The sequence below is a fragment of the Galeopterus variegatus genome, unplaced genomic scaffold (genome assembly GCF_000696425.1).
Source record: "Galeopterus variegatus unplaced genomic scaffold, G_variegatus-3.0.2 Scaffold1631, whole genome shotgun sequence".
In the NCBI taxonomy this organism is placed as follows: Eukaryota; Metazoa; Chordata; class Mammalia; order Dermoptera; family Cynocephalidae; genus Galeopterus; species Galeopterus variegatus.
This window is the reverse complement of record NW_007727742.1, coordinates 301041-319020: the sequence shown is the minus strand read 5'-3', so window position 1 is coordinate 319020 and position 17980 is coordinate 301041. Positions and strand designations below refer to the sequence as shown.

General features: G+C 39.4%; 1 protein-coding gene across 2 annotated transcripts in view; it reads right to left on the bottom strand.

The window, feature by feature from the left end:
* LOC103594831 (CUGBP Elav-like family member 2) overlaps nt 1-17980 on the bottom strand; it is a 296489-nt gene that overhangs the window by 55952 nt on the left and 222557 nt on the right. The gene's annotated exons all lie outside the window — the stretch shown is intronic.

The following is a 17980-nucleotide window of genomic DNA, read 5'->3' as shown; positions in this document are numbered from 1 at the left end:
TTTTTTTTTTTTGGGATTTTTTTTGAAGAGAGGATAGAGGTGGTAATAATAAAGTCACATGGAAGGAAAATGAAACACTTGGCAGTCCGTCAGATGACTAATGCAAGATGCTGGTGATGAATTTGCAGAGTGAGAGAGGCATCCATGTGTGCATCAAATTAGTACGTTGTGGCTGCTCAGAATGGAAAGCGCTCCAGCTATGCAGCTCTGTGCAGCTGATTGGCTGCCCACGCTGGAGAAAAGGGCCGGAGCTGGGAGGGGGCTCTCCTTTAAAAAGCACATTGTTTATGGGACCCACGCACAAAGGGTTTAATTCAGAGAGGCAAAAGCGATCTCAGAATTGCCTGCTTTGTGCCGGAAGAAAAAAAAAATGCAGCCCCAGAAAGTTGAGTTCCCACTAAAGGACACTGAATATTTCAAATCTTTCACACTCCATAAATTGCTCTCTGTATATCTGACTTCCAGATGTTACACTTGAGTTCTAAACAATCACACGTTTAGGAGAGAAAAAAAAAGAAAGTCTGCCTTTTCTTCTAGCTTCAGTAAATATTTGGGGGTGATACAAAGAGCAAAACCATAAGCTTTTACATATCAGTCTTACTTAATGTTTCCCAAACTCCCATTTGGAAGGGAACACTTGTTTAAGCCTGCAGTTCTCGTCATAATCATGTAACATGATGAGGAAGACATTCCTGTTCTACTTGGACCCCCCCTTCCCTATTTGAGCTGGAGTAAATAGTAAAAGCAAAATCATACACACTTTGCCCTCCCCCCCTCCAAACGAACCCTCAACTCATCTACTCTGCCAAGTGTCAAGGCTAAATGCCTCTGAGCAGTACTCATTTGCAGTACTGGGCTCTTGGTTTAACTTCTCAGCCTGTGAAAACATAATGCACCTAAACAAATGCAAAGCCAGCCGACAGCATCCACAGAGCCCCAACAAGCAGAAAGGTCAGAAAGGGGACACACTGACTAAAACTAAACTGCAAATAGCAGGTTGATTTCACTGTAGCCTCTGGGTAATAGGAAGAGGTATTCAAAGATTTTCAGCAGAGTTCTTTATTTGGTTAAAATAAAATATCAAAAAACACACCGGATTTGCTGTGGGCCTAGGTTCGTCCTGAGCCCTCAGGAAAACAGACAACACTGATGGTCAAAAACCTATTTTTAAAAAATCCTGAATTAAAACCTATTAAAAAAAAGAATCCTGAATCCAGAGAGAAAAATGCTGTCAAATACTCTTTACTAGGTCCGGGCTTCAATTTCTACTTGTTCTGATCCCCCTATTTTACCACTTTATTTTTTTAATCCTTGAGATTGTCTTACTTGAAGCAATTTCAGAGCTTTCTCTAATCAACCTTATTGTTATGAAAACTATTCTGCTGAATAAAATATTGAGTACAAAATCTTCTTTCAACAATTTAGGTGTAATATAACGCATGTTTACATTAGAGCTAGATCATTTATCTTGTTCTTATGTACCTATACTACTTTTCAAATCACTCTGTGAATTCAATAAACACCTTAACCCTGTGGAGCTGTGACTGCAGCAGGGTGGAGGTGGCAGGGCCCCTTGCAGTACAGAATGTGGTGTTCACAGCACGCTGCGAGTGTGGCAAGACTTATTTATGGGACAGGAAGGACTTGTGGTTATTGCTGTTGACAATCAGCGAGAATGAAGAGGAAGGCACTGCCACAGGTCTCAGCTAACAGAGAACGGAAGTTCAAAAAATGGAGCTGTTGCATCTTGTCTGTACAGAGCACCATTAATGCAATGTGGCCAGGAAGGGGGGTGGGGGGGTGGCTAGGGAGAGGGAGGTTAGGTGGCAGTATACCAGCCCTAATATCTAAGCTTAGAATTCTAGAGCAAGCATTCCTCAATGTTTTTTCAAATAAGAGGCCATTTATATTTTCTCACAAAATACAGACTCACCAAGTCATACAAAAAAGCTGAGAAGAGGGCTTATACCTTACACATTTGATCCTCATGTTAGTGAGTGCATATTTATTAATTCCTCTCTATCAGCCATCCTTCACAGATGCCTAGAGACCTCTTATCATCCTGAGGCAGTGTAGTGCAGTGGCTAAGGACATGCGCTCTGAATCCTGGCACTACCGCTTCCGATGGCACAGACATGGAACAGAGTAAGTGCTCAGTAAGTGTCAGCTATTTCTACTGTTGACCCATTCCTTGCATTTGTGATGCACTTGAAATGAGTTGACCATCACAACCTTACTTTTCAATCCAAAATTTTTATAGTATAGATTCAAACACAATTCATACCCTAAGTAAAAATAACATGTATCTTTCAGTCAACACTTATATACCAGATACTGTGCTAGGTGCTTTACATTTTTAATCCTTATAACAATCTTATGAGAAAGTAGTATTTTCCTAATGCCAACATCTGAGAAATAAGTCCCTTTCCTAAGATTACTAGCTTATAAATTGTAGAGCTAGAATTCAAACCTATGCCCACTAGGCTACAGAGTGCAAACTATTTCTAATCCGTCATGTGGCCAAATATTCTATCTGGTCCAGCTTGTGTTGAGAGTGAATAGCTCATTGCGAATCAATGGGAAGACAAAGCCAAGAGCAAGCCATATGGGGTCCCTGAAATCACAATGACAAATAAAAGCATGAAAAGAAACACGTGCATACACCTATCCTCTTTCTGTCTGTGGGAAAGAGGGTACAAAGTGCTGGACTTAGGAGTCTTTTAAGGCTACTCTACTACCCATATTTTCTCAATACTCACATAAGCGTGTCTCCATCTCCACAGATTCTCTTCCTCTCTATTCCCACAGAGTCATGAGGATGAGAACCTCTCATCCACATCTACATCCTTTCCTAATGACTTGCCTTTTTGCAAATAACTGTTCCAAAGATTTGCATAAGTGCTAAGGGCATGACAATTCCTTAAGTAAATCCAATGATATATAGTTGTCATACAAATTAAAAACAGCACCACCACTACCACACCTTCCTGATCAAAAGCTTCTATGCTGAATAGGTGGTCCTGTTATACCAACCACCCCAGTGCTGCTGAATCCCATGCTCTGAATCCTGATGGTATTGCAACAGCTTGGTTAACTTTGTGCTAATCTACCCAAGCTCCTCCTCCTTTGAACTCCCAACTTTCTTCCTGGCTGATGGTCATTTCTAGTGGAGACTCACTGTCCTCATAAGGCTGTAGGCACTGACACTTCTAAGCGAGACAGAGATTATGTGTTCGACAGTTAAATCCGTGGGGGTACATGCCAGAGGCCACGGAGAGCCAATGTGCTCTTGATAGAGAAGTAATTATGGAAACAGACACCCCAAATCTCAGCAAGACCCTTAGCAAGACCATGTATTTATGGGAATCTGATCTTGGGCTTAGAAAATTGGACTAGCTTGCTTCTCTTCACTCCTTAGCCATCCTCAGCACTCAGCATAGTGCCTTTTACAGTGCAGAAATTTAGATTCAAATTCAAGTAATATTTATTGAGGGACTACTCTTTGCCAGAAACCTTTGCCAAGTACATGACATACAATATCATGACAGCTCCAGTGGAATCATTACCTCTGTTTTGAGGATGAAGCAACAGAGTCACAGAGGTAAAGTGTCTTTTCCAATGTCACACCCTTAAGAAATGGTGCCTACAGAATGTGGATACAATTAAGACTGAAAGTCCAACTGTCATTGCTTAATATTCCATGAACTGGGTTTCTCTAGGGAGATGTCTTCCATGGATTCAGTGACCACGTGCAGACCCTGGACACAAGCACATACATCTCTGTTGGCACCTTGCCTGCAAATTGCAACAAGATCCTGAGTGCCAATTCCACTTGTGCCCTTGGCAAAAAGCCAACTATAAGGCTCCTCTAGGACAGATGCCATATGGAATGAGACCACAGTCAGAGAGCACTAAGCCAGCGGGCATTGATGGTATCAGTCTCAGAGCCAAGATGAAAATGTAATGGTGTTTGGGGAAAAAAATGAGAGTGCTTCCTTTTTGCTTTTAGCACAGGCAATGACCTACTTCCCTACTCTATTTTTGAGTAAAAAGAACTAGATCAACAGAGAATATGCAAAATCTCCTGAGGTTCTTCTAAGCAGTAAAACATTTTTATAAAAAATTATTATAACCGATTGAACATATTACTATTACTGTTATTAATTCCAGGTCAACAAGCTTTTGTAAGGCCCAGTGATTTGCAGGTCTCCTTTGGAGAATAGAAACAAAAGAACTGAGATTTCTTTCATCTTGTTCCCTGGATAACTTTGTGTTATATTTTCCTTATCTATATAAAAGGAAGAACAAACTTACTAAATGGCTATGAGAAATGCCATGTAGGTATAAATAACTTTATTTTTGTTGAAAAAAAGACATAAAATGCCACCTTCAGAATCCATACTAAACCCAAAACTACACAAAAAGATGCCTTGTCTTGGAAACATTTTTATTGCTCTTATTTTTTTTTATTCATTGAAATGACCTACATCACTACTATCCAACTCTGCTCCATGATGGAAATGTTCTGTATCTGTAATCCAATATGGTAGCTGTCTGTAGCTAATGAGTACTTGAAATGTGGCTAATGCAAAAGAGGAACTGAGTTTTTAATATTATTTAACTTGAATTAATTAATGAATTAATTAACTTATTAGAGTTGAGATTCACCTAAACATCATCCTGTGGGGAGCTTGTTTTGGAAAAGTAGGAATGCAGGGCCAGGAAGATGACATTGGTGCTAAACAGCAGTGGTGAGGTACTAAACAGCAGGTCAGTAGATAGTGGGTTGGGGGGCCTGGGTTCTTGTCGTGGCTCAACATCAACTTAACTGTGAGATCTCAGGCAAATCATGTAACCAATCTGTACTTCAGTTTCCTCAATTGCAAAACAAAGATAAAATAGCTCCCATCTGGCTTGGAGTTCCTAGAATTATGTGGTTATGGTTTGGACCCAGAGACTGATTTATGGAAAAATAATTTAGATAATATGAACAGCTGCCTAAAATCTTGGTGTGATTCCCCTTCTCCCAGGCTCACAGGCGACTAAGGCTGCAGGCCAGAGAGGTGACAAGGTGTCTTTCACACTGTGGAGAGTAGTCTGCAGACTCAGAGCAGTGAGTGGCTGGTTGCTTGGGGGTGCTGCCAGAGCACCATTGCTCTGTCTGTGGCAGTGCTCCTCCTAATATCCTAAATGAAGTCCCATCATCTCAGTCAGCTGACAAGCCACTCTTTCAAATGGCTCCAGAATTGGTTTTTTATTTTTATTTTAACTTCTCAATATATATTGTAGTCGATTTTCATGACCCTTTACCTGTTCCTATTCCCCCCTCCCTCTCTCCCCTCCCCCCATACATCATATCTGTTCACTTGTCTTAAAAAGTTCAAGGAATTGTTGTGATTGTTGTCTTCTTCTCCCCCCACCCTATGTTTGTTTATGTGTTTATTTATTTATTTATTTTTAGCTCCCACAAATAAGTGAGAACATGTGGTACTTCTCTTTCTGTGCCTGACTTGTTTCACTTAATATAATTTTCTCAGAATCATTTTTAATATTGCTTGTGCTTAAGTAATAGCACACAAAGAAACAGGCTTTGGTTATCACAGGAAACTGTCCAAGACTGAGTAAACAAGGCACAAGCAGGAAGAACCTGGTGAGGGGCCTAGTGCCCCAGGGGGCAACAGGATGGGCATGACGTTCATTAATACTAATAATCTCCTACATTGTCCATTTTGGTGTTGCTTTTTGTTTAAGAACATTCTCTTCACAGATTGCGGGGGCAACAGGATGGGCATGACGTTCATTAATACTAAAAATCTCCTACATTGTCCATTTTGGTGTTGCTTTTTGTTTAAGAACATTCTCTTCACAGATTGGCAACAATGCACCTGGGTTATGAGCATCAGCTCTTGCCTGCGCTGCACTCTGGAGAACACATCAGAAACTCAGACACAGCCCCAGCCTAGGGAGGCTCCCCATCTCCTCTAAACTAACCACAGACTCTGCATTTAGGAAGGGGAATCACTGTCATCCAACCTCCAGCTTTGGGAATTGCAACTCCCTTTTAAAATGCACCAGGTCATGGTTCTTATAAAGAAAAGCTCCATCTTCTGGGACTGCCTTTCAACAGGGCGTAGTTTGCCACTGGTCTGACAGCTACATACTGTAGTGGGGTCCTATGTTGCTGACTACTTTTGGTAAACTTAACAGAACTCTCTGGGTATCAGTTATATCACCAGTAGGATGTCAAAGTAATCATGCTCCTGTATTTACCTGGAAGGTTTTGTTTCTGTTTATCACGTGCAGCAAAACCTTCTGAGTCACAGCCACACCACACCTATTATAAAACAAAGCCCCACATGTCTGAGGTGAGACGGCCATACATCAGCTAGCGACTCCTCACGATCCTCACGGAAGATTAACTGGAGCAAATAATACCCTAAGTATCTGAGAGAGGCAAAGCCCTTCTCCAAGTGGTCAAATTGTAAATCAATTAGTTTGAGCTCCTCTGAAAAAAAGGTTCAAGTTTCCTGTAAGTACGCACACATAATATGCTCATGCCTGGGCTCTGACAAAATTTGGAAAAAAAAAATTCTTAAGAATGCACAGGACATCATGTTCATTCACAGATGACAACTAGGAAAGAATATATTTGTGACAGGTGTTTTGCTGGATTACTGGAGTTAATATTGGATTTTATTTGGTCAGAGGTGGTCTAAAGCTATACATTCACTTGCCAGGGCAAAATGCAACCATGACTCGTAGGGAACTGTTCCTGCAGAAAAGGTCACAGAACTCAGGCATTTGTATTCACCAAGTAAAAGGGAAACCTTATTACCTTATCTCAATTTGACTGCTAGTAAAAAGCAGGAAGCTGGAAAACCCCCACAAAGAAGTAAATTTGGAGGCATCCAGGGGGTAGCTGATGGCCCAACATACAAAAACCCTCGCTGGCAAGGCAGCGAGGCATCAGCTAGAGATAGCCCCTGCACAGAGAGCTCATTTCCTTCAATGATTTATCAGAAATAGTTCAGTGGATTTCAGGACCGAGCAGGAGGCAGCTGCACAGGGAGAGGGGGGTGTTTTAGATGAACTTTTAGAGATGGCAATAGGCAAATAATCATCACAGGGAAGAATTACAGAGGGCTTCACATTTCCAGTACTTTAGGGGTTCACACCAATGAATCCTCTGAGACTGAGGTTAGTATTACTACCCCTACTTTACAGATGAGGAAACTCCTTGGGGAGTCCCCACTTCAGCGGCAGATCTCGGATGCTTTCCAGCCTTGATTTACCTAAACCTTCTGCCAGATTTTTTCTGTTTGCTGTGGGCAAATAATTGGAAATGGCTCTTTTGGACGATTGAGAGGAGACCCTTTGGCCATCAATTAACTGAAAAGTGGATCATTATAAAATGAAGACAAATGTGGGGGGGGGGGCCTCAACACGGACCCGCACTTCCCAAAGTGAAAACTGATTTCCAATAAAAATGTCCCTCCTATTCACTGCCAAGCAGCAAGTGATGAAAATAAGGGCAGGCATCAAGAGGGCAAAGAGCACAGACACAAGCCTGGCTCCCTGCAGACTAACAGCTGTGCTCCTCAAGGCAAACAGCTCCTGCTCCAGGCATCAAGAGGGCAAAGAGCATCAAGAGGGCAAAGTAGACACAAGCCTGGCTCCCTGCAGACTAACAGCTGTGCTCCTCAAGGCAAACAGCTCCTGCTTTCACCACTGGTGAAAATATTTTGCCTGGATTATTTACTCAAGAGAAAGCAGTCAGGGTGAATTCACAACTCTCTCCACTCACTGCAGAAACGCTGGTGATGAAAGTGAAGCAGACAGTGCCCCTGTGCGGAATTTCAAACACACCTGAACTCTACCCTCACACAAAGCCCTTTACTTTCCTTCTCATTCTTACACAGTTATTGAAAAGGACTTGCTTTATGTCAGGCACAGTGCTAGGTCTGAAGGGAAGAGAGCTGAAAAATGTGTAATTTATGACCTTAAGCTACTCATAGCCAATTAGAAGAGACAGATGCGCATACAACATAAAACCAAAATACATATAAGGGCTCGTAGTAAACCAAACACAAGTGACTAATTTGGCCAAGGAGACTGGGAATTCAGCATTATAACCACACTATAGCCCTGTGGTCAATGTTTAAATGGAATTAAAAAAGATTCAAAGGCCAAGGATAATAAGATGCACCATTTTGCTTAGCTAGGAATGTGATAGAAACAAACAAACAAACAAAAATAGAAGGAGGCAACTCTCATAAGGGGGCTGGGACTTTAGGGAAAGCAGCCCCAGGAGCAGCTCCCTTCTTCCACCAAGCCACCAGGAGAGGAAGCACCAGCACAGACCCCTGGCAGAGACAGAGATCATGTGCTTTCTTGGCGTCCCACAGGGGGCATAGTTCAGTCCCCCACTTATGCTAGAAACGCAGCCATATCCTGGAAGCCTGTGATACAAAGCCTCTTCCTCCTCCACTTGTCACTTGCCCTCTGTGCTAACTCCTGTGGAAAGGTTACCCCATTCTCAAATATGCCTGCTGCTCACTAGGTTTCGTACGAAAATAACTTTCCTGATCTTGACCATTCAACTCTGATCTAACAAAACACTCCAGCACCACCTTAAATTCAGCACATCCCCAAATAATCTTCTCCTGTCTTTTCCTCCAATTAGGTTTCATGTTCAACTTCTGTTTTACTTACTGGCTCAAAATCCCACGCCATGCTGCCCCTTCTCCACAATCTGAGGACAGGAACAGTGTCTTACACAGAACACTCATATAACACAGATTGACTGCTTACTGTTGCTGTAACCTCTTCCCTTCTTTGACCGCTGAATCTACAGAAACAATAATTAACTGAACCCCCAATCAGGTACATGCTGATACTGTGAAATTCTTGATGACAGGGATGTCTTACACAATCATTAATTCAATAAATATTTATAAAGCTACCCTAACAATCCAGACATTATTCAAGCTGCTGGGAATACAGCAATGAGTAAAATTGGGGAAAAAAAAAATCAGCCCTTACAGAGCTTATTCTAGAAGGGGGCATAAAATAAGCAACATAAGTAAATCTTATGTAAGAAAGAGATCATTTCAATGAAGAACAATAAAAAAGGGAGGGGAGATAGGGACATAGGGCTGCGATTTTAAATAAGGTGGTTGGGGAAGGCCTTATTAGGAACTAAGTAAATCTTATGTAAGAAAGAGATCATTTCAATGAAGAACAATAAAAAAGGGAAGGGAGATAGGGACATAGGGCTGCGATTTTAAATAAGGTGGTTGGGGAAGGCCTTATTAGGAAGATGAACACAGTGCATTAAACTCAGTCTCAGTATATACTCAATACATATTTTTTGAATAGATTTAATACAGCAAGAAGTCTTAAAAGTCATAAAGATTAAATCACACATTATGTACTTTGCCACCACTATTATAAAGAAACATGTTATCCCATCTAGTACTGTTCTGTTAAATCTGAAAGTTAATACACCTACTACTACTAAGTTACTGAGTCATGTCCATTTTTCTCTAAATACCTGCTGGGTCCACTTGAACCCACACAACCACTGTCCTAATTCTGGCTGTCATCTTGTTGTGCCTGAATTACTGCAAAACCATTCAGTGGGCTTTCCTCCTTTGTAATGAAGGACAAAGACTTCGTTGACCTTTGTGCTTTCCTGGCATTCAGAACTCTATCTACCTTTCTGTTAAATATTGATTATCTGTCCATTCATTATTTATTTTATCATTTATCAATGGCAAAATTTAATCTCAGGCTGGTCTCTCCTCAACCTGCTTTTGGCCTACTTTCTCAGTCATAAATGATGTGTAATCAAGGAATACAAAGGAAATGGAATGCCAACCTAAGGAATGCAGCCAGCAGTATGAGGTTTGATGTAAGTGCACTGGAGATTATTAATGCCACTGTTTCCTTCCACTGATATGGAAAATCAAAAGTTCACAGCAAAGGTGAACTAATTACATCATATTAATGACCATAGTTTAGATGGTCATTAAAATAGAATCCATTTGTGAAGATATGTTTTTCTGCAGGTTAACATTTTATTAGCTTTAAGTGTATTTCTTTCTGTGATAATGTCTTCAAACCCAATGTGAAATGCCAGCAGTAGAATTAAGAAAAAAATTACCTCAGAGCAGTCAAAAATGTATGCCACAAAGTTCCCACCCTGACATTTATGTCTTTTAAGCCCTTTGAAGAGCTCCTCAATGCATTTCTCAAAGATTTTATTTTACACTGGTTTTTCATAGCCCTGATCATCTGCATTTCAAACCCACAGGAGAGCAGTAGTAAACAAGAGGTAGGAGGGCCCATGTAGTGACAGGCAACCGACATGAGAATCTGAAAGAACCTGGCAGTTAAAAGCCCACTCCTAGCAGGAGCCGACTTATGTTCTCTAGTAGTTCCCAAGGACAGTAGCACAGCCAAATAATTAATTTGTATAATGACAATCTTGTCTCAACTAAAGGGTCACATTATGCTCAATAAGAACTGCTTAAGATGGCTGAGAAATATATAATTTACTGTAAGAAGAATTCTTTCAAAATGAGACAATAAAGAGAATGGGTACCTTAAAGGCTAAGCTTTCAACTATACTGCAAACTTAGCTAATCAGACTGACATCCCTGAGGGATGAGCTGAGATTTTTACTTTCTCATTCGAACGCGACAGTGTATTGAGTGTTAGGATTTGCGTAATGTCTAATTTGTTGTCATTAAATGCAGCAACTGATATTGCCTAGACTCTTCATCTTTGTTTGGGTTAATTTTTACTAAATATTCTTGCTCTATTTTTACCTACCTGTTTTTGTTTTTGTTGTTGTTTTGGCTGGGAGAAATGAGGGAGGTGGGTGGTGAGCATGGGCAGGGAGAAGTTTTTCCCTTTTGTTAGTTTGTTTTTCCGAAGTCAGTAATGTATCGCTGGTCTGGAAGTAAGCTTTAATTCTTTCTCTTTAAGACATAACAAAAGATGATAGTTGAGGTTTAAAAATTGGAAATAAAAGGCCCCAAATAGATGACTGTGATACCACTAAGGGGACTAAACATGAATTTTCTCGAATTTTTCTGTCCAGACATACGTAAGTCAGTCAGATGCTCTATAGTGATTGTACTAAATTCCTAGATAGCAGTCCAAAACATTTGCCTCTGATAGTCTGCTTAAAGAAATTTGCAAAAGAGAAAAGAACACTGTCAAGTTTGTATAGTTATGGAAAGAAGACTTCCAGAGTTCTACGTATGTCAGCTTATCCTGCATGTTTCCCTAAAATACAAAAATGCGTTTGTCATGCTACAAAACAACATATCAACAAGGAAAGTCCAAATGATAGTCTACTTTGCTAGTTTTTAAATCTCTAAATTACCTCTTAAGATGAATCAATACCAAATACCACATTTTGGCTTGGAAATCTATAGGCCCCCTCTCTCAGAATGTCATAAATTCCATTCAGCATCTTAAATCACTAATTAAAATAGGCTCTGACATTTAATTCTCTTATTTCTTAAAACACACACCATCAGATCTAACCCCCTATACAAATAAGAATGAAAATAGGATTATGTGCTAAATTATAATGGCTGTTATTCTAAGAGGCTGAATATCATTATATCAAAATTCCCCATAGCTGATTTTTTTAAAGCCATTTCTTCATTTTTTGACACTACATCTGGCACAATGAATACAGATGATCATGTGTTTATGTATCTGTCTAACTGCCTTTCCCAAACACAGCCAGATGGAGTCTTTCAGAATCAAATTAATTTCAGATTAATTCACTCTGGACCTACTCCAGTTTCATGACTCTTTGCTTTGAGGCACCAACCAAATTGATGTGAAGTCATCAACTTGAAAGAGCACAGGTTCCTCGATATCAAGGTGAAAAAAAATTGTACAACTCCGTGGTTGCTCCCCCTGCCCAAAAAGAAATCCATTCAGGTATCACAACTGCCAATTTAAGGACTGATCAACATTCCTTGTGTCAAAATTATCCAGGAAGAATTTCCTGTTGGATCCAAACAAGATCACAGTTAATTTTACATCCAATATTCATAATGTCTTGAAATGAGATGAGTCCAGTAAAAATCATCATCCTCATTAGCAACACCAGAACCAAGGATGCTATAATAAACTTGCCATATAAGCAGAGTCAGGCACAACCCATGACACGAGAGAATTAATTCTGAACACCCAAAGTGCATATTCTCTGTCTCTAGCTTCAGCTACAGAAGGAACTATAAACAAATGCAACCAGGCTTTGCATGCTGTCAATCTTGGTAGATGCCTTTATTATCGTACTTGTTTCAATTGCAATTTGGGTTTCCATGGAGACACAACAGTCAGCTCTAGAAAATTATAAGATAAATGTCAGGCAGTGATAACGGTGTTAATGAAGCTTCGGTGACAAGCAGCTCTGTGCTTCAAATAATAAGCCTATTTTCTATTAGCATATGTATAACCTGTCAAAAAAACTTGGAAGAGAATATTAAAAATTAAATATCTATCCATCTATATTTAAGAGAGAGAGGGGAGAGACCTCTCTGGAATGGCTCAAATTTGGTGGGTCAAACTGGACAGAAAAAAAATTAACTGCTGGTTTCTTGGGAATAATAGGTACCAGTCATGGCTCTAAATGATGCTTTAGCTGACATCTAGAAATGCCTTACTTCACCTGATCATAGAATTTTTTCTTATAACATGGTCCACATAATCTGTCTTTGTTTCTGGAACCCAAGGGCTCAACTCACTAAATCTGATCACGGCAGATTCTGAGCTTCAGAGAAATCAATGACAAAACCAGCTTCATGGTACCTGGACTAATGTAACCCACCACTTCCCCTCTGCTCCTGATTGCTGAATAACTCTAACTGGACCGCCAGAATCCAGAACCACTGTTGACTAATCTACAGCCAAACAACTGCTACTGAAATTTTGGCAGGTCTGAGACACTGACAACTGTGAAGTTATGTAAGTTTGATGTATTCTTAGTACACAGGTTGAGACTCTGGAACTGTGAACTATACAGCACAGTTCAAAGGAAGTTTTTACAAAAAGAAAGTGAAGAAAAAATGAACTTCCTTTTTTGGGGGAGGGGAAGATGACTTAGGAACAAAGCAGATTTTTATGTTTTATTCAATAGTATCTTTCAGACTCCTGAATTAAAAGGTTGAAAGGGTGATAATTTTGCAAATCAAAGTCTCTCCATAAAGACAAAAGACAAGCCTGTACACATCAGCTTCTTCTACATAGTTAATGCTATTTGACCTTACCACAGTCTTCACTGTTATTTAATTCACTCCACTGTATTTTTTCCTTTATTTAACAACTGTTTACTGACGACCTACTCTGTGCCAGGCACTGCGTTTAGAACACAGTGATGAATGACACATTGTCACTGCCCTTAAGTTCCTTATTGCTTTGTAGCTTGTACAACCTAATATTTGAGGTCTTGAACAAGATGTCTCAATGTTCTTTCTCTGTCCAAAGTTTGGTCCATTTTGAAGTGGCTACAATAGTATGTTTTTCTGGGGCAAGGCAACACTTTTTGCTACAACTCCACACTGGGAACAGCGGGCTCCTCCCTTCCCCACTCATTACCACTCCTGACTCCTCACCCCCAACTTCCTCTTCAGGAGGAAAATTATGGGGTCAAACCTAAGGTCGAGGATATAACTGGGCCATGGTGCTTCTATAGGAACTTTCAGTGTAGTTTCCAAAGAAGCTACAAGTTGTTCTTCCCCATAAAGTGTTTCTTTTTCTCTTTGGAATGCTCTCTTGTAACTCCCTGTGGCTCCTGCAGATTGTACTACAGCTGCCTCCCTCTCAGAGGGATGGGTACTTCCCCCATGTCTGCCACATCTAGTATGACCAGAGTGAGATTCAGGAGGAAGTGGAAAAAGAATGAATGGCTTTAACCAGATGCTCTAGTTTTTAGGAGAATGAATGTGTATACTACTTTTCCTAAAAGCTCTTACCTACATTGTTTGCTCCCTGACTCAATTCACCAAGAGATATTTAAATACCCAGGGATTCAAGTTAGGGTTTGGTTCAGAATAAACAAACTCAAGCCTCCTTTTAGTTTAAAGCTAAATAATCTTTTGGGTCTCTTGAGGCCAAGCTGGCTCTCCGGAAACATAGGGTCTACACCATGGCTCAGGCCACTTGTGGGCCCCTGTGTATACATTACTGGTAAGTCTGCAGGACCAGTAAGCTGACAAAGGACTCTAGAGCTCAAAATCCTGTCCACCTTACTCAACTAAAAGGAATTAATATAGCCTTCCCTCAAGGCAAGATAAAACGCAAACCAAACAAACCAAACACAACAACAATAACAAAACATCTTCACTTTCATGCTCCCTGGTCTTTTTTCCTGTTATACCACCCGTGGAAAAGATACAAAAGGAAAAACAATTCAAACACACACAAAACCCAAGATGCTAGCAATATGATTCTTTCAAAGGGCCAAAGTGTTAATCTGAATCCAGGGAATATACAGGAAAAATCATGATGTTTAAATTTAATAACCCAATTTGGACTATGGGACTTGAGGTTGAAAACTTTGGTTTGTAAATTAAGGCCTAACACTGTTACTCAAAACTGGGTGAGGAAACATCTGCGGTCATGGAAACAAATTATAAACAGCATGTCTTTTTCACAAACAACTCTAATCAATTAAATAACCTTATTCTTTTTAGGAACTTTCTGTTTACTAACACTCTTCATTTACTTTTGCTCCTATTAAAACTTTTCATGATCTCACATCATTGTTGAAAGGTGTTAGGGAGTCAAATACTGAAACTGAAAAGTCACCTGCAATTATTATTGTTGGTATTTAAAAATTACTGAAATAATTACTGTTATTTTTAATAACAGAGAGCATATTACTATAATTCTTCAGTGTTAAAATGACAGCTCTAAACTGGGACAACCAAAATTACAATCATAATTTTCCTGAATTGACAATATTTGCTAAATAGACTCCTTAAAGAGAAGGGAGTTGTACACATGGGAAATAAATAGGAGCTTATAATTTAAAAAGGGCACAGCCTCAAAAATGAGTGCAAAAGTGAAAGCTGAAAACAAATGGCTGCATAGGTTTGTTGTTTTCCTGTTGTTGGAAGAGAAGGGAGTTGTACACATGGGAAATAAATAGGAGCTTATAATTTAAAAAGGGCACAGCCTCAAAAGTGAGTGCAAAAGTGAAAGCTGAAAACAAATGGCTGCATAGGTTTGTTGTTTTCCTGTTGTTGAATGTAGGGAGGTCTGACTACACAAAGGCAGCTCATACTTTGTTGACAGTAAAGCTGGGGTAAGTGCTGACCACTATTAGTATAGCAACACTCTCCACTTGAAAGGTGTCATAAGTATCTTACAGATTGTGGGTTTGTATGTTTGTTTTTATAGACAATTTTACAGTAGCAATTAAATAAAATAAATAGAAAAGGAATTCTCATATCAATTGAGTCATTAAAATACTATGAAAGAAATCTTTCCAAAAAAATATAGAATAGATAGTAAATTCTTCTAGGATTTGGGATGGTAGATTTTATGTTTATATGTAACAATAGACACACTTGCTATGCTGAGTGTCACAAAATCAGTAACTATACCAAAACAACAAAGAATATAAATTACAAAAAGTATGTATGATACCTGTGCTCTTGCCTTCAGCTCCATGTTTCCTTTAAGAATCACAATTTTTTAAAAAAGTTTTTCTATAAGACTGAGTGAAAACAAAATTACTTTGAAAGATTTATGTCTTATGTGACTGAAAACAGCAATGAAACAGAAACATTACTGATGTTGAAACATTAAAACTCATCAAGGACAGGATGATACAGAAATATTAAGCACAACAACCCAAATTGCTACAAAAACAATCTTAATTCCCCTGCTAGGATCATATGATATCAATTTTGGAAACCCCATTTCCTCTGGGAAATTTAACTGTGTGAGCTTTTCTGTGTCTGTAGTATTGGGAATATATTAAACAGCAGAAAGTTGTTAGGAGTTTTGAAGATCAGCTGACAAGAGAATATACCTGAATGAATAGATATCTGAGGACAGAGTAGATTTGTCTGAGGGAGAATACAAGACAATGAGGTAACTTCCTAATTATGTGTCTATAACTACATGCACACTTTGAGATCAGCCTGTTTTTGAGGCTTCCACATTAGCCTCATTTGGGTTTCATTAGCAACCCAAAGAATCATGATCTCTAAGGACAGCTTGGCAGCGTTCCACCTCAGCACACAAGGAACAGGAGGAGCCAAAGAAAGTAGGCAAGAGCAAAGCACAGAAAGATGTAGAAATAACAGGAACGCCAGATGTGTTCTGAAGCCACACGCAGAAAGTGCAAAAAAAGCCTCAGGGTTCTTTGTGGACATTGCTTCTGGAAAACCTCCCTCCTCTGGCCACAGGGGTCTTATTTGTGCCTTCAATTCACAGAAAGGATCTGTTCTTTAGGAATTTTCACCTCGATGACATAAGACCTAAAGATCAGGGGATTCAGTTGTGTGGGAAAATAAATTGCATCAGTTGATGAAGGAGGGGGATCTCTATTATAATATGCTTATCAATAATTTAGGTGTGGGCAGCAGTGATTGGGCGAAAGTCAGCAGAAGGTTACTCTTCTAAATGGGTTAACTTGTGATAAATGGGTTCTAGCTAGGAGGCAGTTCCCCTGTGAACCCAGAGTGATGAGGTTTACTGAGGCAATTTTTAATTCACTAACTAGCCATTATTGACAGGCTACTAGGTTTGTTTTATTTTTTTGTTTTGTTTTTAAGACAACAATCGATAACAACAAGGGCAACTAGCTTGGCTGGCTGGAGGGAAATACTGTTCTTTTTTTCCCCCTTAATTAACGAAAACATTCAAAACCCCGTCAGAGAAGAATAATGGTGAAATAAATTATAGAGCCACTTATGTATGAAACCATACATTATTAAAACTACTCTAAATGGGTCCTTGATCTAAATAAAAATGGTCATTTTAGAAAGCTAAGCATCTCAAGAATGAGAAAGGACACAATGTTATTTTGACCCAAGCTATAAAAGGTGGATTGCTTTGCCAGCGGCCAGCCAGAGTATCAAACTGCCCTTGACTTTTATTAAAATTCATATACGACTAACACTGGATGAGTCTTAGCTTCAATTATTTACAGCCCCATATATCTGTTGGTTAAAGATAGGAGAAAGAAGCATATTGGGCAAAATTCTCTTCTACTATTTACACTTGACTTTACCAGTCAGCAAAAGCAATCCTTCCGTCCTGTACCGTGTAAATGAAGGAAGGCAGGGACCACTTTTGGCAAAATGTGAACAATAAGCGATGCACCACAGCTTAGGGTTCTCATTGTTGCTAAAAACATTGACTTTAATATGGCCGGAATGCCTTTTACTTTATCAATTTTAATACAAGGGACTTTGATGTACACATTTAGGAAAATGTAGGAGCCCCTTCCTTATTAAACGAGTCCTTGCTGTACAGGTGGCACTTTTCATTGCTGTCCAACTTATGCAAATAAACAAGCACACTTTTTTTTGTGGCAGTTCCAAGGGTGCTAAGCTCCAATATTCCTTTAATATAAAACCTGTTTTAACTTACTATGTGTGTATTATTTCACTGACCTTTAGGCCAATCTTCTTTCTGACATGTGGCTCTCTATGGGACAGAGAAGCCCCTTTGCTGCCACTGTACTGACTGGGAGGAAAGAAATCTTGCTTGGTGTGTGGGCCCAGGCAAGACTCTGCTTGGCAGTTTTATATACCTATGGCCAGATGTCCAAAAAATAAATTTTCAAGTGGTATATAACTTGAAATCTCCACTCTATGCCACAGAAATAATTATAAGGTACTTTAAAAGTTCATGGAAAAACAGAAAATATGAATATTAGAAAATAGAAAAAATGAAAATATGAAAGAGAATATGAAAAACAGAAAATACAAAA